The following is a 24,010-nucleotide window of genomic DNA, read 5'->3' as shown; positions in this document are numbered from 1 at the left end:
TTGGGAATTATATTCTTTTTTCCTGAAAATGTCGAGAACAAGGCTGTGAAGCACATCTTTTCTTCTGGATGCTGTCGGCAATGTTGGGAATGTCTTCAGAGTTGGGATTTGGACCTGGACCTCCCGCCATCCCTGGGCGTGTACATCAGGCTGTGGGTGAGTCTGGATTGGCTTCCTCTGTCTTTCCTCTGGCTATCCAAGCCCCTCATCCCAGACTTAAAATCTTGGCAATGACATTTTTTGAGAAAAAGCTACGTCTCTGTGAAAGTTTCAATGCTATAATAATTTTTTGATCAGCTGGAGTTCTGGTGAACTCTTTTTGCTGGAGGTTTTACTGGTTGTGACTGGTCTGTGACCTCGGTGTTATGATGTGCCCTTGTGTGACTCGCTGTCCCTCTCCCTGGAGCATGGAACAGACTGGTTTTGGTACAGAGCTCAGTAATGAGAGATGGTCATTGATATTTATTTCCTTATGAATTGGGATGCTGTTCTTGAAAGGGAATAATTTGGAAATCCTCACCTAGAGGTGAGGATTACCTCCAGGGAGTTATTCCCCATGTGCTGCTGAGCACGGAATTTTTGACAACTGCCTGTGTTCCAGTTTTTCCTGTTACTTGAGCTTTACCTTCCCATATTCCTGCGTTGTTTCCAGTATTTATGTGTTTCTGCAGCCAAGCGACCATGCAGACTGCTCCCAACATGCTCAGAACTTATCCACTTCCCTGTAGAACAATCTTCTCTATCTTTGTGGTTTTCCTCTCTCTCTATAGTGTCATAATTTTTTTTCATAAACTTTCATCTTACTCATTCCAAGTATGTACTAGTTTTGATCCTCCCCTAGAAACTTATTTCTCAGTTCTTTTGCTCCTCAGACAAAGGGATTAAAGATATCCTTTGAAACCAGTGGTCATTTGGCCATGGACTTTAAAGACAGTGAAGCTCTTAAGGAACAAAATAGTGAATACAGCCCAAAATCAGCCTTGATTTAATATTTTTGAACTTTGTAAGTTTAAACCTCCACTTTCTGTTTTTCTGCTTGGACCTATGGCCCATTGTGTGAAGAATTCTAGGTGTGAGGGGCACTGAAAGAAATCACCGTCACTTTCCAGAGCAGACTTCAAAGGAAAGCTCACTTTTCCCATTGCTTTTTATCTTTTTCCTATTCCTAGTGCTTACTCCTTTATTTTTTTTCCATGCTGCTGTTGTAATTTTTTTCCCCACTTTTAATTTCTCTACTAACTTTAAATTAGGCTCATGAGCTTGATCACCAGGTGGGTTTCCCCCTAGCTTCCACAGCAGCGCTTTCCAATCAGCAGCAGGCTTTGCAAGGGAATTTTGTTAAGCTGCAGATAGGAGACAGGAGCCCAGTGTGATCGGATCCGGTGTGCTCCATTGCTAAGTGTTTTTTATATCTGGTGAATTTGCCAAGAAGGGTTATATATTTAATTATTTTTAAGCAGGCAGGCTCGAAAACTCCTGATCAGTGGGGTTACCAGAGTGTGAGTGAGAGAAGAGGGATGTGGTGTTAGCCAGGGGAATGATTCATACCTCTGAAGTTAACCAAATGCTCGTGCATCTCCGGGAAGTAGCTTTGCATCTTCCAATTGCCTTTTCTGGGGAAAATGCAGTATAGGGGAAAAAAAAAGTATATTAAAAAAAAAAAATCCCTGGATTCAATTCTGGAGAATTTCAGCAGATGTGAAGTTACAGAGCTAGGAAGGAAGATTGGCACACACCTTTTGGGAGTTTTGTGCATGGTTTTCCTGGGCAGGTTCTCACAGCGTAAGCTTTTCCTGTCTCAAATGCTAAGTAGCATAAAATATGAGCTATTGGGGTAAATTGCAGTTTTTGCAGCCTCTGCTTAGCGTATTTACATATTCAGAATCTGCCTTGGGTTTTCTCGGTTTTATTCTTATTCTTTTAAAAGTACATTTACCTGGAGAAGGGCTTAGTTCTGAGTGCACAAAATAAGCATTTTCTCTGCAGTTGACTTTAATCCTACCAAAAGAATTAACACTCAGAGCAGAAAACCTTCTTTGGGTCCTACAGGGCATAAGAACATCTCAGGTACTGGCTGCTGGTTTAATAAAAGGATAGGATTTCCATTTACTTCAGGCAGGCTTAATGTATTGTTCTTGTAGTGAGACAGTCAGAATGAGTCAGGAGCCAAAGAATACACTTTATAGACACAAATAATCGTAAATTCAGAATGTCACCTTTAGGCAGAGGCATTTTTATTATTGTTAGTGGAGCTGCTGAGTAGGTTTGATGTTTTATTCTCTTGAGTACTAAATGTTCCAGAGTACCACAGCCCTATCTTTATCAGGCTCACAAGGAGGGAGCACAGCCAAACTTGCTTCCTATACTTCTCTATGATTGATAGCAGATGGCATGCTTTAAAATAAACCTATCCATTAGCAGTCCTCAGTGTTTTTACTCAAGGCATTTACAACTGTCTCAACCAGAAAACACATTCTCTCCACAAGCTCGTTTCAGTCTGCAACAGCTGTACAGGTGCAAATCTTTCATTAACTCTTAAACCGTGGTGAAATAAATGCTGCACTGTATTTTATTTTTAGTGGAAGAGGTTGTTCTTCAGAGGCAGAGTGGATTCTGTTCTCCCTTTGCATGTGGCAGAGGTTCATGGTAATAAACTGATATTGAAATATGGGAGGTTTTAAATTTAATTTTTTCTTTTAATTCTTTTTTCCCCCTAGTCCTCTGTAAACCTTTAGGATGCTCTATTGCCAAGAGATAAACGTGGCTGTCTGTAGGTATATAGAAAAAATTGGTGAAGTAGCAATACTGAAGGAATTGTAATTCAGGGCTGGGATTCCTGCAGGACAGCAGCCACCTCCTTCCCTGTCCCTGTAGCATCACCTGGGGTGGTAGCACTGGCTGGAACTCAGTGGGGGAGAAGCTGCAGCTGTCCCCCACCTCTGCCTCACAATAGGTTTTTTGGTTTTTTTTTTTTCCCTCTATCCTGTTTTATTTGGGATATATTTCTCTATCCTGGTTTATTGGAGAGATGCAGAGAGGCACACACTCACATGCCCACACACACATACATTTTCAACCTGATTCTGAGCTCATTGCTGGCAGGGTACTCCATAAATAAATTGCTGAAACCTGTCCCTCTATTCCAGTTATTTTGCCTAGATTTCTATGCAATACTCATAAAGGCTGTTAAAACTTATCCAGCGGTCCTTCCAATACAATGAACTCCCAAGCACCTCCCCAAACATTAGTACACTACCAGCAAAAGCTTAAAATATTAGTAGCAAATCTTTAATATTAGCATTTAGCATTAATATTAGACAAGATCTTAAAATATTAGAGCCAGATAAAAGAGTATTAACAGGGGTATAGGAGTCATTAGGCAGAATAACCATCACTGATTAAATGGATGCTGAAACTTTAACACGCAAACCAGTTCAGATGATAAGAACTTCACAGAGACAAGAGGATCCTTTCATTTAAAAGGAAGCTGGAGAGAGGAAGGTTAGGGATTTGAAAGCTGGTAAATAAAACAACACAGCGGGAGAAGTTATATAGAACGTGCTGTCTTGTTAGTGGTGATCATGTCCTATGTTATTTTTCTTAAGCTGAAAAGATAAAACAAGAAGACAGGCAATATTCTGTCACAAATAAATGGAAATTGGGGCATTTTTTTGTATAAATCCAAAGTAGCAGGAGAAAAATACAAATGTGCTCTCAGCGCTGTAAGTCTATATAGGGTAAAGGAGGTGCTAAAATGATTTAGCATGATGGTCTGCAGCTACCATGTTCTTTTTATGGCACAGCAAACAAAATCCAGCGAATTTGGACTCGATAGTATCAAGCTGGGGTCGTGGGGAGCAGAGCTGCAGTGGGGCAGCCCTGAGCAGGACTGAGCTCTGGGGTGGCAGCAGGGACCAGCCCCTGGTTCAGCTCTGCCCTGTAAGCACCTGGAGAATTTGGTGCTAAATGAAACAGGAGGGGAAAAAAACAAGGCCAGCTGTAGACATAAGAAGTTTAAGAGCATCAGTACTTGCTTCCAGCTAATCTCTCTTGATGACTCCTGTAAGCAGCCACGGCTGGTCGTTGCTGTTAATTATTCAAAGCCCCAAACCAGTTTTGCAGCTGAGTGGTGTAAGAGGATGTGCAGTGTCCCCATTTCTCAGTCTGACTGGGGGAAAGGCATGAGACATCACTGAGTGACATCCTGTTTTCCACACAGGAAAGGTGAGACTGGGAGAGGCAGCAGCTGACCCCATTCCACAGCCACACTGTCACCCTGAAACCTCACCTCTTCCTGGAGGGTCTGATGAGCTGGATGCAGGGCAGGACTCATCAGGGTCATGTTGGATCTTAAAACTATGAGTGGGATGGCTTTTTCTGAAGGTTCAGGACTGCATTCTTGTGTGTAGATTAATAATCCAAAAGACACTTGATTGCACTCATTAGTGCTCCATTGGAGGAGGAAACAGAGGGAAGAACAGGCACCTTGAGGTCTGCACGGTGTCCACCATATCCTCAGGCTGCCAGACACCAAAAGGTCAAGACTGTGCATATGTTCCCCCATAAGAAATATGGGGGCAAATTTTTAGCAGGGCCTGTTGTGATAGGATGAGGGATAAACTGAAAAAGGGTTGGTTTAGCTTGGAAATAAGGAAGTTTTTAATAAGGGAGGTAAAACTATGAAAAAGGTTGTCCTGAGAAGCGATGGCTGCCCTGCTCCTGGTCAGGCTGGATGGGACTTTGGGCTACGTGGTCTAGTTGAAAATATGTCTCTCTTTGTTGGAAGGAGTTTGGATTAAATGGCCTTTAAATGTCCCTATCTGAAGATATAGAAAACTATTGCAGTAAACAATCTACTCCAAAAGGATCTGTTCTAGAGACAACAGCATTGGTGTGTGGGATGGGTGTCTGTTGATGGCCAGCCTATATATGTGTGTGTGTATATATATATATATATGTACACACATACTTTTCATTATATAATTTTTCACTTTCATGATAGCAAATTGAATTTATTTCATTATGGCTTTTGGAGCTGCTGGTGGGTTTTTTGGTGTGATACTGGCCTTTTCTTTGGTGTCCAGGACTGCTCCCATCCACACAGACAGGTCCTTTATCCTGAAGCAGAAAGTCTAAAACACTTGTCAAAAATGGCTGCTCCTTTTGGTCCACTGGTGTTTTGGGGGAAGATATCTCAAGTCCATTCCTGATGTGATTAGGAGCTTTCTGAAGAAAGCTTTGCATAAAATATCTTCTTCAATAAGCAGAATCTGGTACTTTTGGTTGTCACTGACCTCACTGTGGTTGTTTCCAGGAGCCAAGGTGCACAGGTGACCAAATATCTAAATATTGGTGCATATTTCCCTCCTGAAAGGCAGGAAATATCTCTTTTTATTTTTCTAAATAGGAGTCATATTCAGTGCCTCCGTTAAACATATTCTTAAGCACTGTATGAGCTCAGGGCCAAAGAACACAATTTATTATGATACCACAGGTTACTGCGAATTATGTAGGGCCTTTATAGCAATAGTTTCATTTAGCAGATGAAAAAAGAAAAATCCTTTTATTGCCCCTCCAAACCCTTTATTTATTAATGAACTAGAAGGATGTGATGTTGTTATTATTAAGAAATGAACAAATTTTGCCTGGACGGGGTCCAGCACACTCGGAACTGGTGTTGCCTTCTAATAGCTCATTTTTCTGAATCAAGGAATAAGTCCCAGTTCCATGTCTGAGCTGGTAAATGGAGGGTAGCCAAGGGGGACAGGGAAGGGGAGGGTGGAGAGGGGCTACACTTAATCCCCAGTGGATTTGCCCTTTCTGTGAATAAGATGGATTTCTGATGCTGGTCTCCATGCCCTTCATAGCAGTGTTGCCAGTAGTAAATCTGTGCTTGAAGAACCCCCCATGCCCCCTGATTTCTTGCCAAAACTTAACTAAAATAAAATAAATCATATTTTGGAAAGCTAATTATACAGCCAAATAACAGAAAGGTATTGAAAAACTGTTGTGTGCCTAACATTAAATGAATTTAAATTGGCAGTAAGGAACACACGCACTAAAAATAAATGCAGTAGTATGGGCAAGCGGAAGTAATGGAATTTAAACAAAAATGTAATGCCAAACATTGTGACTGGTATTCAGGCCCATTGCAGAACTAACACCATACATCCATTGACACAAACTTTCACAGTTTAAATGTTCTTAGTTAAATTTGCTGGTTTATCATTTTGTATTTCTTGGAAAAATAAAATATCAGGGGAATGCAATATTCTTGCCTTCAGCTGCATTACAAAAGGTGTATGTAAGTCCTCTTTAAGGGAAGAACAGCTTGAGGCTGGGGGGTTTAAAAGCAGCTAAGAAAAAAGGTACAGCCTAAACAGAAGCAAAACATTAAGAGAAGAGAGAAGCAAAGGGGGAAAAAAAAAAACCAACAAATCCCCCAACTTTAGAAGAAGATTAAAAAAGTTTCCCAAAGGATCAGCATCCTTGAGATTAAACATTCCCGTATGCAGACTGACATTTTAAAATGTGGGTCTTATAAACGATAAGGAGGAAATAGTGAGAAATGCAACCTTAAATATTTTGAAGCACGACTTCCTGTATTATGTGGCAGTTGGCAAAACTTTCTGGGGAAAGATGCACGCTGCAAACACAAGTGGTGAGGTGCATGAGTTTTCCTAAAATTTCCCTCCTGTTTCTTACTGGTTTGGTGTTCAAAAACTTCCACACCTTTGGAGTAGCGTGGCAATATCCCTTCAACATTGCTTTTAATCTCAAAGACAGATGTTTTAGATCAATCGCTCAAAACGAAACAGTTTAGCAGTCAGAAAACACTGTCAGAAAAGATTTGTTGTAAGGAAGACAAAACCGTGAAATAAAATTGAACTTTTATCCCCATTTGGATGGGAACTGCGCTTGGCTGGGAATCCCAGAGGGATGAAGGCAGTGGCCTATCATGTGTTGAAAAAACAAACAGATGACAGTGCTCTGCAGTAATCAAGCAAACGCTGCTTCTGGGAAATGGTGTGATCACCATTTTTCAGTGCTGTACGACCCAGAAGAAAGATAGTTATTGAAAAAAGGAAGGTGGCCTCGTGACTGGGGTGAGGGAAGACAGGACAAGCTGCTGCCAATGGGCCTGAGTTCCTGCTGGCTCTGGAAATCCCATGTTTTCCTTGTGGTTAAGGTGTGACATAGCAAGTCTTGGCAGAGTGTCTGGTCTTTGTTTTCCAGTGTTGTTCAGAATCAGGAATGATGAACACACCAGCAGTGGAGGGTGTCAGTATTTCCTGGATGCAAGAGCTCTTCTAATGGCACATCTTCCCTGTGAGGGTGGGCAGGCCCTGGCACAGGGTGCCCAGAGAAGCTGTGGCTGCCCCTGGGTCCCTGGAAGAGCCCAAGTCCAGGTTGGATGGGGCTTGGAGCAACTTGGGATAGTGGAAGGTGTCTCTATCCATGGCAGGGGTGGGAACAGATGAGCTTTAAGGTCCCTTCCAACTCAAATCATTCTAAGATTTGAAGACCTTTCTATTTCTGAAAATCAATGCAGATGGAGCAGTGCCACTCATGTAAATAGCCACAAACTCTGTGCATTCAGCCAGTTAAACAGAAGTGACTCTTTCATGACATCTCCAACCTCGACAAAATCAGTATCTTCCTGCCTATTTCTAGATATTTTACAGCAGAAATATTAAAATGTACTCTTTCCCATAAGGCCTTGTTTTGTTTTGTGTCCCGTGGTGGCCTGTTCATATGCTGAGCTGGAGCTCTGCTTGGCAGCGTCTTTTGGTCTAACCATATTGCAGTGTGGTACCTGTTTGGAAACGGCAAATATTCTTACCAGAGATGGTGTCTTGGAACTAGTTCCAGCCCTTTGTCCCCCCTCATCCATGCCTGAGTGCACCACGTGCTTTTCTCTTGCCTTGTACTTTGCTCTGGGAGGTTTTTGCAGAGTGATGCCTTTCCCTGCCTGCCTCCCTGCGTATCCTCTGTGCTGGATGAGTTTGCATTGTGTGGTGTTTTCCTCTTCATTTATTGCAAACAAATCTGGTCTCTGCCATTTGTTTACTCTTATACTCTGTCTTTATGCCTTGGTATGCATTTTTAATTAGATGCGCTTCAGTTCTTTCACTGCTTGTTAACACTTTCGTATGGTAAGTACCGTCTCCACCAGTCCTGTGAGCCCTCCCCGTGCTTAGGAAATTTGGATTTGCTTCTCCTAGCCTTGATTATCATTTGATACAGAGGTTTGTTCCCTGGCTGGCCTGTCTGCTGAGTGCTTACATTCTTATTGTGGACTTTTAAGGTTTTTCCCCTACACAGCCAGCATAATCCAAGTGCCCTTATTCTGCTTAAAAATATTCTGCGTACAGAGAAATAGTGTTTTTGCTATTTGTCTGGGCTGTTTCCGGACTTCAGCAGCTCCAGTTTGGATGCCTGACATGGAGAAGTCCTGGACAAAGCCTGCAGTTGTGTGCAGATCTGCACACAACTGCCTGCATTGTGAGAAGTTCTTCTGCACACGCAGAGCGGGTCCCAGGGATCAAGAATGCGCCAAATTAGCCCTGAATGCATTGGCCATTGGTCCTGTGAATGGAGGATGGATGTGTCTGGAGGGGAATACTGGAGTCCCAAACACATGACAGCTTTCAAGAACTGCATCTTTCCTGAGTGCCAGTATTGTTAAAGCATAAAATTACTCCCTCTTTTTTTCCTTTTTTTTTTTTTTTTTTTTTTTTTAATAGGGGGACCCCTTTTGGGTTTCCCCTTTTTTTTCTTTTTTTTTTTTTTTTTTTTTATGTAATAGTGTGAACCCATTCGTGCTTCCACTGTTCTCTCTTGCCTCTACATCTGACTCATGCCACAGGCAATGGACTTCACCCTTTCTAACTCCCCTCTATGCCATCAGCTTTCTGGAGATGATCTGGGAGCTGGGATGGAAAAACTTGACCCCACTCCACCCTTTCCTTCCAATTTGCCCACCCTGCTGCAGCACTTCCCTCGTGTTGCAGAACCTGCACGATCTCCAGGATTTCATACCCTGCTGAGGGACTGCAAGGTTAAAAAGTGACTAAAATGGCTATTTCCATCTCAGATAGTCTTCCCTGATCCCACTCTCTGACTGAGGGTGAGGTTGCCAAAGGTCACAATCCACTTCAGAGTGCACAGAGATCGATATCTGCAGAAGCCAGTGCCTGGATTTGCTCCCTTTCCCCTGCCACTGCTGTATTTCACAGTGAGGAGCCAAGAAACATTTCTCCTCCCTTCCAAGAGGAAGGGGGAGGAAAAAAAAGGAAAAAGTCTTGTCTCCACACTTCCTCCCACCAGGAGGGCATTGTGTTTGGCCTCTGCTCCACTTTTTGTTATAAATTTGCATGGTGTGATGTTTGCTTTGGCCATTGTGGTGGCAGGGCAGCAGCTGGCACGCCGACACCACGACCAGCTCCTTTGCTGGAGGACAGGCCAGGCCAGGGTCCTCCCAGCCCCCTGCGGCATTAGAGAGGAGATGCCCAGTCTCTGGGAGGCTTCAGGAGATGGAACTCCCTCTCTGAGGTTTGGGATGTGGAGGGCTGCGTTTTGCGCCGAAATGTCGCAATTTTGGTGTTGGTGGCAGGAGCGGGGAGCTCGGAGCTGAGCCTGCGGAAAAGCATCGCTCCGTGGAGCACCCTCACATTGGCAGGGACAGGCAGCACATGGACTAATGGGTCTTTTCCACTTTAATTTCTACTCTAAAATGACTCTTTGTTACAGTTCTCAGACTCGGCGCCAACCGTCACGCCACACACCAGATCTTTCTTTCTTTTCTGCCCTTAGCTTTGCAGAGAAGCCTTTAAAACAAACAAACACAAAACTGTGAGAAACCGAGGGAAGATATGGACTGGCCCACTCGTTAGTGCTGGAATGTGGAAACTATGAAGACATCTTTTTTTATTACCAATGCTGGAAAGCACAGTCACTGAGTGGGCTGGGATACAATTTATACTACATGCAGTAGTTAAAAAAAACTGCAAAAATGGGTGTAACCCTGGGCTGTGGTTCAACTGGCCTTTCAGCCCCCACTTGAGATCGGGCCATCCCAGGGGGAAACTGTGGTTTGGAATAAGAGCATGCATTTAATTTCGCTCGGAGAACTTATTGGAGTTGGCACTTCAAGAAAGAAGCTGAAGTATATTTTTTGTCATGATTAGTGGCCCCCCTCACCACCACGTTTGATTATGTTGGAAGCTGAAAAGTTAAATTCTTATAAAATGATGATTTACAGTCCGTGATTATCCAGGTAGGGTGCGTGGATTGTGCCAGCTTGGTCATGGGACTCCAATCTCATCCTATTTCATTGCTGTGAGAAAATAAAACTAGAATGTAAAAAAGCTGAAAACACATCCTCTGATTGCTCAGGGAATTTTCTTAGTCATACGTTATCTTTCCTAGTAGTTTCAGTTATTTTGTCTCCACTAAAACCCAAAGCAAAACACTGCCCTGACACTTTCCCCTTGATTTTGGATCCGCAGTGGCCGCTTTTATTTTTATCTCGTGTCGTCTTTTCCCCTATGGTTATGCAAATCCATGGAATAAGGGGCAAAGGGAAGAGGCAATTTTAAAGGCAGTAAATTCCAGTGGAAGGTTTCTTCAGTCGCTCTGAGCAGGAATATCCTGGGTGCTGCTGTGGAGATGGGGCTGCCTCCAAATAGCACAGGGGTAGGTGCCAAGTGGGGAGGTTGAATATTTTCCTTGTAGACGCATAACTTTGCCCACAGGATTGAAGTCTCTTGCCTTAATACTCTGCTAAGCTTCTCGGGAAGTACAAAGCCGTGCCTAAGGAAGCACACTTTAGGGAAATGTGTCTCCTTATGATCAGCTGCCGGAGAAAACCTCACTGTGGAAAGGGTTTGGTGGTGGGTGAAGTGTGAGGCTCCTGAGAAAGATCTTGGAGAAAATAAGGGGCATCAGCATTTCATTGTTTTCCCCAGCAATGTTTTGCTGTTTCAGTTTAGAACTTGCTGTATTTTGATATGCTGCCTTTTTTTTTTTTTTTTTTTTGCTTTTTTCCATTCATTCTCCCCTTTTTCCCCTTCCAGGGAATTATTTTGAAATAGTAAAATCTGTTTTATTTCAAATTTATCTAGTTTCTTTCCCCTCCCTCCACCACTTCCCTAATACAATAATATTTCCTTAAACCTGTATTTAACTCTTTTGTACGGTAGTAGATACTCAATGGGTTCCCTGATTAAAAATCCAGCAGAAGTAACACTGGGATGGGCTTTGTGAGCAAACATGAGTGTGCTGGTGTACATGTGTGGATGTAAGACCTGTAGAATCACAGAACAAAAAGTCATTAAGGTTGGAAAAGACCTCCAGCATCACTGAATCCAACACCTGACTGATCTCCACCTCTTCAATTAAACCAGAGCACCGAGTTCCTTGGACACCTCCAGGGGTGGTGACTCCACCACCTCCTGGGCAGCTTGACCACCCTTTCAGTGGAGAAATTCTTCCCAATGTCCAACCTGAACATCTCCTGGCACAGCCTGAGTCAGTTTCCCCTTGTCCTGTAGTTACAGGCAGCTTTGTAAGTTTTACAGAAAAAGTTGGAGATATCCAGAGTATATGGCACATGTAAGAGCCTCCTGCCAGGGCTGTGCTGGGTTACTCAATGCAATTTGTGGTCAATGTCTGGAATCACATTCAACGCTTGTTTGCTCTTCCTTTGAGTGCCATTGCTCTGCTCATTACTGCAACGAATTAACCACAGTCTCTAATCTTCTGTGGGGCCTGAACTTTCTGCATCCAGCACCACACAGAACCCTCTCCTTGCATGGTGTGTCAGGGGGCTCTAAATGCATCCTTAAATGCTGCTTAAACTAGGATGAGTTTAAATATCCATTTAAGCTTGTCCCTGTTTTGGGATGAGGAGATGAGGGATTGAATATTTATGAAAAAAAAAGTCATTTAGGTGCAAGGTCCCAGGTTTGGAAAACTTGGTCCATGAAATATATGCAGTGAGGGTGCTTGTGGTTATATAAGATAACAAAATTCATAACTCATTTGGATTAATCTCTCAAGTTACTAGAGGCATATTGTGTTCACATTCATGTTGCCTGATTATGAATTTATATTGCAGTTTTTCAACCTAATAGACATACATGGTTTAAAATGTAGCACCATATGGAAGCCTGGCCCTCCTTAGAAAGAGCCGAGCCTCTCCCATGTCAGTTTGCAAAGGAACTGCCCATCTGAATGCCAAAATAAGTAGAAAAAATTATTTCCTTGAGATACACGTTCGAATGTGCTTAACCTCAGCGCTCTTTTTCACGTGTTCATTTCATTTGTGAATTCTCTGGAAGTCGAGGGTTTTTTGTTCAAACTTTTGGACTCCTTGTGATCTGGCTGGAAACTGGAGCACATGGAGCCTTGGATGCAATCAGAAAATACCGTGTGAAAACGAGGACTGCTGGGAGCAGCATCTTTGTTAAATTCCAGCTACTCTGAACTTGTTCCTTGCTGCTCGAGCCCTGAACTCACTGGTTGTAGGACTCTGTGTGCAGTCTGATTTGATTTCTGAGCCCAGCTAAGGGAAAGAGTTAAGCTTGTTCTCCCTTTCTCGTTGGCAGAAAGTTTGCAGTTTAAAATTACATACTGACTCTGGTGTAGAGACACAAGAAATTATAGAGCAGACACTGTCCAGGACAACGTATAATTTAAAATGTACTAAAGAATGTATACCACATGGCAAAGTAAGTGAAGTGCTTCTTCAAATATAAGTGTTTTGCATAGAAAGGCTGTAATTATCCACTCCTAGGGAAATGTTTGCATTCATTCTAAATCAATATTTACTATTCATCTCTTGTGTTCAACAAAACAAGGATTTAACATTTTTTTGTTTTAATGAGGTACTAAGACTACAATAATACTACAATGTAATTGTCTTGATACAAAATATTGCTAAATTGCGTTGCTATTTCGGGAGCAAACAGTTTTAAAGAGGAGGGGTGTCCCTGTTTGTGAGATGTTACTGCAGTAACACACAATTCAAACCCAGCCAAGCAGGGAGACTCACCAGTTCCAGAGAGCCGTTAAAGCCTCCTCTCTGTTAAGGCCCTTAACTGGGATCATTCGGGTGAGTCCTCTGTTTCCCCTGAAAGTATCAGCCTCTTTATAATGATTCCTTTTCAGCTGGCATCTCAACAACCACAACAACGATGAGATTTCTTTCTCTGGTTTTAAGCTTGGCTGTTTTTTTTTTTTTTTATTTTTGCCCCCCTCCCAGCATCTTTCAGCCAGGCAGCAGCAGCCGAGGGCGGGAGGTAATTGGGCTGCAGCTGTCTCTGCACTCTGCCTCAAACCTGTTGATGCAAATGGAGTTTCCTGAACTTCACCCTCCTGGGAAAATCCTGGGGCAGGGGGGGTAGTGAGGAAGTTTGCAGGATGATATCAGAGCTCGGTCCTTTACCGTTTTCAAAGAACTGATCTACCCTGAAAAAATTTGATGTGGTACTTGGGGAGGGCATGGCAAAGAAAAGAAGTCCTAAAATTGCATGGGAAAATCACTGCCCCTGGTGAGGAGGGGTTGGAATCAGATGATTTTAAGGTCCCTTCCAACCCAAACCATTCTATGATTCCTGCACCAGGACTCGGGTGGAATGAGAGCATCTGAGAAGGATCAGAGTCTCTGGGAGGAACAGCACATTTAATCACAGCCTGTGGCACTGCTATTCTGTGGTTAGGAGGATGTCCTTGCATCAAGCATCCCTCTCTTTGAATTTACCTGGCATGTCTTAAGAAGTAATTCTCAAACTTCTCCAACTTCAAAAAAACCCAACAAGCATGCATTTTTGGCACTGCTGTGGCTCCATGTGAATCAAATCAGATAACTGGAAACACTTTAGTTGGAAAATCCTTTAAAATCCTTTTCTTTAATCTCTACATTTTATTCCTGCACACTGCCCACCATATTCCAGGCTCTGGCCTACCCTTCCCAACACTAAATGCTTCCACTTCTGCTGTTGAAATTCACAGTACAAGCATAGGCTCTTGAGTGGATTTCAATCTTGTGCTCAAGCAGACCATCCTGTATTTTTTCCCTGAGTCTGAAGTCATTCTTGTCCTCTTAGAAAATCATGCACATAAATGGGGTCAATAGCCCTGAGAGAAGAACAGTCTCTTTCCCCAGCAAACGTTATTGTAACTGGTGTTTTAATTCTCCAGATATCACTCTCAGTGTTCTGGGTAACAAAGGGCTGTGTAGTGCCTAATCATTCAGCAGTGATCCAGGGAAAAAGCAGAAGGTTAAGAGCAAGTTCCTAAAGTCTGTAAAATCAATGGGACACTAGAAAGGGAACTGAAGTGTACCAGAAGGGACCTCTTGAGGTTCATTAAAAAAAGCAGAAACTGATTATGAACAGAGCTTTTACCCGAAGAACTGGAGGGGGCCAGCAAAATCATTCTGCTGCACTCCAGTTAAATGTCTAATAGTGGAGACATTTTCTACACAGCCCATAAAGGATAATGAGGATGCCTTTGATAGCTTTCAAGAAAGTTGTTCTTGTCAGTGTTCACAAAAACATGATCTGGGCAAGCACTCTCTGCACATGCAGCCCGTGGTGATCCCACACAGACGGTGAAAGGGAAGATGGCAGCCCAAAACTCTGCATTCCACCCCTGAAATTCAGCCTGTCAGTCACATGTGGGAAAAATTGGATCCACCTGACAGTATGATGTAAACTGTAGCAGTGATGGATCTTGGTGTTGCCTACTGGCTTGGTGCCTCACCTTGCTGCAATGGGGGATGTAAGGAGAGGTGACAAAATCGTGTGACTGCCCCCAGAATGAGTGAGGAGTAGTGGTTTGTCCTAGAACTTATTGAAATTGATTGCCAACAGCAAAGTTTGGACTGGAATCTAATTGCTTTCTGCTCAGTTTCTGTGTTGGGAAAGCAACCCACGGCAGTGGGAATTGGAATGTTTGTTCTCCTCCTGTCTCTGACCCTGATCCTCTGTGTAGCTCTGGGTGAGTCACAGCTTCGCTGTGATTCATTTTCCCAATGAAGCACATTAGTATGATCCAACTTGCAGATCTTACCGGTGTACTCTAAGAATGATTTGTAAAAAAAAAAAAAAAATTACGTGGAATTGTGTTTTAGAAGTTAAAAGTTTTATTGGTCACCTTAAAGTAGAGATCTGGCTCATAGAGAGCAGATTCTGCTCTGATTTTAGACTACAGAGCAGCTCTGTTGGGGAAAAATACCAGAAACCTTTCTAGTAAGAATGAACTTAGAGTTCTTTGTACTTCAGACGAAACAAACCTTTTCTCCAGAAACAGGCGTTCACAGGGATGAACTGAATATGAGTCAGTCCAACAGTTCTACAGCCAAATTGTGAAACTTTTGTGTCATTGCCCTGTGATTCCAGCTATCTTCAATTAATAGAAAAAAATGCAGGAAATTCAGGTGGAAGGAATGCATGGAAATTGAAGTCAAAGAAAAATATTCGTCGTGGCCTTGGCAAAGTGAGTTTTCTAAGCTGAAGGAGCTTTTAAGCAATTAGCATCTGCTGTGTGCAATTACTGAGTGACACGCAGCCCCAGATGGAGGGCTCAGCAGCCAGTGGCCATCTGGATTTTGGTCTCCATCAAGGGTACACTCTGTTCTGGGCTTCACCTGGCCCAGGAGACAGCCCTCCCTCTGCCCCACGTTGCACAGTCAACCTTGAGTCATTGGTGGGGGAAACAGTGAGACAATTCCTCCAGGTCTCTCAGGTCCAAAGCTTTCTGAAGTCACCGGAAAGATTATGACTGGAGATGTTGACCTCTGAATTGATGCATTGCCCCCAGTTTTCTAAAATGAGGTAAGTTACTGGGCTAAAATCCACCTCTCAGCTGTAAAAGTGGCTTGATGTGCACCAGCCTCTGGAAGGACATATGGCTTGGGAGTCTTGGCATCTGAAATTACACAAAGAAAATCAGCTCTTAAAGGGAGAATTTTGTCAACAGGCTTTTTTATTTACAAAAAAATGCAATTAAATTTTTCTTAGAAGTGCTGAGAGGTATCAGACACAGCCGCAGAGACTAATTCTCTGAAGTAATGCAGTTCTAAAAGTGAAACTACAGTTCAGTTTTTGAAATTCAAAGAATAAAAATCAAAACCAACTGACAAACAGTTTCTGACTACTCTGTATCTAAAAATGGGCCAACCTCATTTGGTCTATTTAAAAATTGTGAACCCATAATACTCATATGCCAAGTTCAGCATGATGAAAATGAAAACGGTTGAGGTATAAACCCTTGGAAAACAGGGTTTATAATGGAAACAGTAATTGACTCTCAAATACCGCATCAAAAATACAATGCTATAATACAAAGCCTTGTTTTTGGGATGCCAGCTCTGCTTCTGACCTCAGGTTGGCAGAAAAACACCTCACCACAGAGCTAACTGATGGTTATAGGTTTGATGTTTTTGTTGTTAGTTGTTTCTTCTCTTTTTTTTTTTTTTTTCATGAAGGCAGAACATGGCAAGTGAAGAAAATTTATAAGACCAAAGCAAAATTGGCCAACAGTTCAAAAGTTCTCTCTTGTAAGCTTTTGACATTTTTCCCAATCACTGATTCTCTCTCAAGACTAAGGGGATGCCGTGATTCTGCTCTGGGTGAACATTTCATTTTGGCTGATGGTTTTATCCACTTCATCCTTGCAAGCAGTTTAACTGTTCCTTCCAAGGTCACAAATTTGGTTATCCTGAATGGAGAAGACCAAAAAAGACCAATATATTTGCAGCTGTTGACTTTCCCTGCTCTGCATGTCTTCAACAGAGAAGAGAGGCAAAGCAAATATTCCATTGATCTCATTAAAGATGCTTCCCAGAACCTTTGCCTGGGCTGAGCCAGAGTGCCACTTTTGCTGCCAGTTATGGCTCCCATGGCATCTTGTCATTCTGGGCTACACAGAAACTACCAGTTCTAGCTGAAAATGTCATCAAAGGTAGTGAAATAGGGAAAATCAGGAAGCCCAACAGGGAAGAACCACTAGTCAGCTGTGGTTGGTAAATGCACGTGTGGACGTGTTAAGTGAAAATACCCTGAGATCTGCATGCATTTAAGGAAAAAAAAAAAAAAAAAAAAAGATACATTCTACCAAGGTGATTGAGCTTGAAGTACTTTAAAAATTACTGCTGTTCTGTGCAGCAGTAGATTATAAAATTCATGTTTTCTTAAGTATTGAAGGACACCCAGCAGCAGCATTTTATGTCCATAAATGGTCTTTCAGCTACAAATTAAAAATAAAAATAACTGCTTTGGTTTCTTTAGGCACTGAAGATGATGCAGAGCCATCAGCTTTGATCTTTGTAGAGCTACACCTTCACCTCTGCCAGTTTTGCAACAGCTGCAGTGGTGTTTGCAACTGGACCAGGTGGGTGCACAGGCAGAGCAAATCACAGCTTCACTGGTGATCACTATTGGAGCTTTTAAAATCCAAAGAAATAGGTCATGGACATTCCAGAAATATAATTTATGTCTTCTTAGGCAAGCTTCCCAGTGATGGTCCCATGGGCACTCTTTTTTCTTACCTTTAGCCATTGAGCACCTTTCATTTCAAACTATTCTGTTGATGTCACTGCAGAGGATCTGGAACTTAACCCAGAATATTATTGTTAAAGCATTTTTTCCTGGAATAAAGAAAATTTACCTTTACTGGCAATCATGTCTTTATTCAAATGCTGCTCCTTGTGAAAATGATTGGGAAATTGCCAGTGCAAACAACAAATAAAGACTCCAAGAACTGGCCCTTTATGATGAGTGATTTATGATTTATGCTCTAAACCATATAAACTATGTATTTCTATTTGGATTTTGAAAAACAAGCCAGGAAAAAACAACAATAGCTTAGGAAAAAAAAAAAAGTGTACAGTGGTGGAATGTTAGTACAGTCTTTGGCAAAGCATCAAATGGAGATAAGGCTCGATTCTATAGGGATATTAACATTTTTTAAAGCAATCACTGTGAAATAAATCTGAGAATGTATATTTAAATTATAAGAAAAATACACAGCTTGAATATGCATTTTGTAGTTAACTGCTCCCTGTTGTTTTGGGCTCTTGTCCTGCTTTAGCACGATTTTTGAGGAGGAAAATCCTGACTGGAGCACAAGTTACATTTCAAGTCCTATTTTAGGTGGTTTGTACTAGTGGATTTCCCTATTTTCCTTATCATTTTTCTTTGATTTGCTTTTTTAGGAGCATTATCCAACTCAGCTTGGCACGGCTCAAGTGCACAACTGCAACCTTTTCCATGACCCAAAAGTCAGTGCCACTCTGTGGGTTGGCAGTTTGCAAATAAAACATATCCTTAATGAAGTGTGGAAGCTCCTGTTCTTTTCCTTCCTCAGGAGACGTGCCTTAATCTCTGGCTCAGAGCCTTGTCAAATGCTGCAGTACAGAACTGGCAAGCTCAATGCTGCTAATGGATTGAAACCTCCACCAGGTTGTTCATTTCGAGAGGGTTTGTTGTTTTTTTTTTTTTTTTTTTTACTGCTTTCCCTCCTTTTTTCCCCCCTAAATACTGCGGCAACCAAAGCATCACTCCAGCCCTCAGTCTTCCATAATGATTGGTTGGGGACCTCAGTGACAACTCTACAGTACACGTAAGAGAAATTTAAATTATGCCACTATAATATACCAAGGATTTGGTTGCTTATGTAGGTCAATTATTAAGGGAAAAAATAAGATTAAAACCAGGGGGCTGTTCTGTGTATTTGAAGTTATTCCCGAAGATATAAAACTGTGCTATTTATGCTTATAACTTGTGACAGGTTCTTTAAGTCACAGGCATTTTGTCTCTTCTCCAGCAGAAACTGGAAATGCTTGGATTTTTCACTTTTATATTTTTTTAATTTTTAAATTTATTTTCTTTTTTTCCCAGAAAGTGACAATAATCTAATGAAAAAGACTTGAATAAGATGACTAAATTTGCTAAAAATTAAGTACTGGTGAATATTACAGGTCTTTTATTTTTTTCTTTTCTGGATATGTCTGACTAATATTGAAACCAGAGTAGTTTTCACTATCTGTGGCATAAATTGTGATAAATTGACAAATTAAGAAAACTCTGTATTTCTTTTCAAAATCTGGATTGTTAAAATTATTTTTCTTATAGCACACATATGATATATGATCCCAGATTATATTTTCTAAAAATGTTAGTGTTTATACAGCTGGAGAAAATGATACCTCAGAATTTACCTCTTTACTGAGTCATTTTGAGAGGGGGTCCAGGCTATCATGGTGCAAAATGCAAAGCACATTTTCAGCATGGTGGGAAACAACCTGTACTACAACCTGTTGTTTTCCAGAGCTTGAGAACTTTTACAGAAAAAAAAAAATGCAGCAGAAATGGGGAAAAAAGCAATTATTCAATCCCTCCTGCTAGGGGCAGGAATTTGTAGTGTTCCTTTAGTCTCTGTTAACCTGGTTCTGTCAATGTCAATAACTCCATGACATCCTGGGAGGGAGGAAAGCCGTGGGATGCAGGGTACTTGGGTGCTAAAACGTTATCAAACAATGTGTGTGAGCTCCCTGCCATTGTGCCTGTGCTCCTCGCAAGCACAGGCACTCCTGGGGGAAAGTAGGTTACCCTCAGCTCTGCTGGTGGATGGAAGGGGTGAAAAGGAGGTTTTTCACATTCCTGCCTTTTTAGATCCACGCTCTGGCACGTTCCTGGAGGGGTCTCAGTGTGATTTCTCTGCCGAGCAGATGGGAAGTCAGGTTTTCCCAGCAATGCTTTGGCAAATCGTGGGATTTATTGTTATAATAAGGTTGGAAAAGCCCTCTAAGGTCATGGATTCCAACCATTCCCCAGCACTGCCAAGGCCACCACCAACCCATGTCCCCAGGGGCCACATCCACACAGCTTTTAGATCCCTCCAGGGATGGGGACTCCACCACTGCCCTGAGCAGACTGTTCCAATGTCCGGAAGGATTGCACCTCCACTGACGTTCCCCACAAAGATTCTGTCCATCTCTGGGAACTATTCTTTTTGAATTTATTTCCATCAGCAAGGAATTTATATAATCTTTGGTGACCCTCATTATTTCCCCTCTAGAGGATTTTATTAAGGGAAGAGTGAGAACATCCATTCATCATCTCACATAGGTGGTCTAGACCCCCTGGAGCTGCTCAGCAGCTGCAGGTTACTTGAAAATACTTTTGAGCTGCCTGATAGAAGAAGTGGTTTGCAGTCTGTAAAGGCAACAGATTTAGGAAAGGAAATAGGATATGATATAGGAATTGGCCCAGCTGTGAAGTGTTATGTCAGTTCAGGGAGCTTCTGGAAGAAAAAATGAAAAAGAGAGAAGTAATGTTTGGCTATCTTTTCTTAGAAGGCTGAGTTTTCTATTAAATGTTGAGTGTCTAGAATGCCTTGAAAGAAGCCTGAAAGGACACCAGAATCCTAGGGAACAAAAGGAAATTTGTGGAGGAGATCAGATGCTCCAGAAAAGCTGAAGCTTAGAGGCAGAAACAGTGGGAGCTGTCTGGAGTGGGGAAAGGCATGAGTGGAGAGATTAAAACCTGTTTGTAAAACTTGTGCTAGGATGGACTAAAGAGTTTAACATGAGGTGAGAGGACTTGAGGAGCTGCTGGGATGTGGCTGTATTATTTAGCTGCTGGATTTTGGATGGATGACTGTGGACTTTGGAGTGCAAAGTGTGGATCACATCCCAGTGAAGGGAATCCTCACAGAGTTATTCTCCTCTGCCTGCACAGACCTTGGCTGCTGGTAAAGGCCCAAAGTGGCTAAGACACGTTTTAATGCAAGGCCTCCAGCTGTAAATCAATATTTGAGGTAAATGGTTTTAACTGTTCATTATGGAAACTTCATTCTGAGAACAATTACAAGTTTAAAAGCGAAAGTGAGATTTGGCAAGCAGCATCCATACTTAATCAGTCACACTGTGGCTTCCATGCTTAAGATGGAGCTTGTTTGTTCTGAGAAATGCAGTGTATTCATTCATCATGTTTATTCAAATTAGGGCTTTCGAGGAGTAATGACAACGTTATTGTGCAGAATTACCCGCTGTGGTTTAAAGAATGCACCTGCCAGTATGAAAATCTGGGAATCTGGTGATGGCAGGTTTAAAAAGAGTTCAGCAGCCCAGTGTTACCTTGTGAAAAACAACAGAGCACAAGCTCCCATGACTATCTTGACAACAGCAACCTGTATTTGTAACTTTACATTTCTTCTTTATCTCAATAAAGTTATGTTTATGTCACTAAATATGAACTTCATTGTCAGCACTGGAAATGTGGGCTGTATCACAGCTACATTAGGAAGCACCTTGCTAATTGCTGCAGAATTAATTCAGGTATTTACTTCTTATTTTCTCGAGGAAAAACAAAGTTTCATTATTGTCTTTGCATTTGCAGAGAAATATATTTCCTTGATGACTTAGAGTTGCATAAATCTCTTGCTTTCTGAATTTCTTTACATTTTATTAAGGCACTTTGCCTCTTCTAAGGCATGATTATTAGTGAGAAGCACATACACTGTCTGTAGGAATAGTTATTGGGTATTTTCTCTGTTCCTATAGAGGTCCCATTGCCAGTTTCTCCTCTGCATCCTCAGAATTAAAAAAAATAGAAGTAACAATAACAGTCTTGCTGTTTTCTCCCTTCCAAGTAGGTAGAAGAAAATTACTTGATTAGATTATAGGGTTTGTATATGTGTTTAAAGAATTTATTGCGGGAAATCTATACTAGAGCCAAAATGATTAATGGTAATTAATGTTCCCACATTTAATAACAAAAGAATTAATAGAGAGCAGCCACTTACCATAAAGTGTTTCCTTGACATTTCTCACTAAAAATAAAACTTCTGAGCATGCCACGTAGATTTTTGGGAAAGAAGAAAGAGAAAGATTAGGCAAGGAAACATCTCACTGTAATTTAAACCATTATTTCTCTGACAACTTTTTATCTCCTGTCTGGAAGAAATAAACATATTAAATTTTTTATTAAAATAGTTAGGCTTTGTGAGAGCACTTTTTTCCCCAGTGCAATAATAAATATTTATTTGTGCCAGAAACAAAGAAGTTTCTCTGCAAGGCATTTACTGATGCTTAGCCAAAGGTAGGATTCTCTTAACCTCATAAATACAGCTCTTGTGCACTTGTTTTCTCTTCTCCAGCAGATTTTTTTGATGTCTAAGTAACATTCTTATAGAGACCAGGTCACCCACTGGTGTTGATCACCTGCCTCACTGTCTTCCTTCGACCGTTTTTTATGGAGGATGAAGTGTCCAATATCAATTAAAGAACAGCTCCAAAACACAGAGTTAAACCACAGCCACAGTGAATTTCCAAATAAATAACAAAGGCTTTCCAGCAAAGATCTTCAGACATACGGGCTGGACACTGGATGTGGCCAGAGAAGGAGTTTATCGTGACCCAGCGAGCTCTTGCAAAATCCTCCTTCTGTTGCCTGTGCTCTGCCTATCCCCTGTTGTGTTCCATTGGCATGGCTTTAAATATCACCTCCTACCCAGCAGCACCGCGGGGGCAGCGTGGCTGGATGGAGTGGCAGGAGACTGGTGTTAGGCACTCACATCAGAAAGGAGATTGCGTCCATTTGGGAAAAAGCTCTTGGCCAAACTGTCCGGTACAGAGTGAAATTCCATCCTTTTGAAGGGGAACAAAAAAAAAAAGAGAAAAAAGAAGAAAAAAAAAAAAAAAAAAAAAGCAGGGCATGAAAAGAAAAATACTGTCAGATGTCCGTGTACTATTAGCACAGAATAATTTATACTGAATTCTGCTCTCACTGTTTTGGTAGATCTGGATGTGCTCTGCCTATGATCTGGATGTGGCTGGGGTTTCTCTGTCTGTGCTTCTGGCAAATGTGGTCAGTGTTTAACCCAGACTGTATTTTCGTGCTTGCCATCTGCTTAATTCTGAATGTCAGATCCACAACTGGCCTGGTAGTTATTGCTATTCAGCTATTTTGAACCCAGCTCAGTGCGGATAGGAGAGGATGTACTGGTTGTGTGAAAATGTCATTTGAGCTGGGTCTCCTCCCAAGAGTTAAACCCAAATCTTCCTGTGAAAATAATAAGAAAGTATGATTCTCCCATTTTTTTTTTCTTTATTACATTGTTTTCTCCAACTTTGTGCCTTCTTGGATTTGTTACAATTAGGCAAAAAAAAAAAAAAAAAAAAAAAAAAAGAGAGGAAATCTAGTAAACGCTGAGCATGTAAGCGTTTTCCATCTGGTTGGAATACCTAGTCAATGGGCATGCCACACTAATTCTTTACTAAGTACTTTTCAGACAGATTCTATGTTTTCAGGTGTGGAAAAACTTCAATATGTGACTTAACTGGAAATGTTTAACTAAAGTGAATTATTAAGTTACCTACTTTAACCCTTCCAGGTTTCTTATATGGTGAGGCTGCTCAGATTCTCGTTTGGAGCACCTATTAAAATAATTGGAAATGGTTTTGATGACTCACTATAACTTATAAATTCGGATGTAATGCACAAATGTTGGGAAAACTGCTTACAGTTATTTCATGTTAAGAAAATTACTTAACACTCACAGTTATTTGTATTCTTCACAGGTCTGATTCAGTCTTACAGTTTTGATGTCTCAAACAAACGTCAGCACCTTTACAAGGAGCACATTGACAAGTGGATGAGACAAGCAAGTGGGCTGGAGAAGACAGCTGCCTCCAATATTCTGATGGACCTCGAGGACCTGCGTCTGGAGGTAGGAGAACTGCTGCAGGATGGGAGGGAGAACTCAGAAGGATAATTTTTTTTTGGTTTTGGTGCCGGAAACCTAGGTCATATTGGGTGCAGTTTGCCCATGTCTTGGGGCAGCAGTACCCATAGAAGTCAGAGGTGGTTTGTGGCTGCAGAAATTCCTCCAGATCAAAAAATGACCGTTTTATGTTGGAGTTTGGGGGATAGATATGGGAAGGAGGGCCTGTAAGAGCATGATTTGTCTCCTAGGCTACAGGGAATTTCCAAGACAT

General features: G+C 41.7%; 1 long non-coding RNA gene across 1 annotated transcript; it reads left to right on the top strand.

Annotated features, from left to right (window-relative positions):
• LOC121356408 lies at positions 1-23,703 on the top strand. The gene is made up of 3 exons (XR_005955555.1): positions 1-156; positions 17,298-17,400; positions 23,594-23,703. It is a non-coding gene; the product is annotated as an uncharacterized LOC121356408 (long non-coding RNA).
• The last annotated feature ends 307 nt before the right edge of the window (positions 23,704-24,010 follow it).

Source organism: Pyrgilauda ruficollis, unplaced genomic scaffold (assembly GCF_017590135.1).
Source record: "Pyrgilauda ruficollis isolate IOZ18807 unplaced genomic scaffold, ASM1759013v1 scaffold3, whole genome shotgun sequence".
NCBI classification, from domain to species: domain Eukaryota; kingdom Metazoa; phylum Chordata; class Aves; order Passeriformes; family Passeridae; genus Pyrgilauda; species Pyrgilauda ruficollis.
Note: the sequence above shows the minus strand (reverse complement) of the source record. Positions and strands in the feature narration are given on the sequence as shown.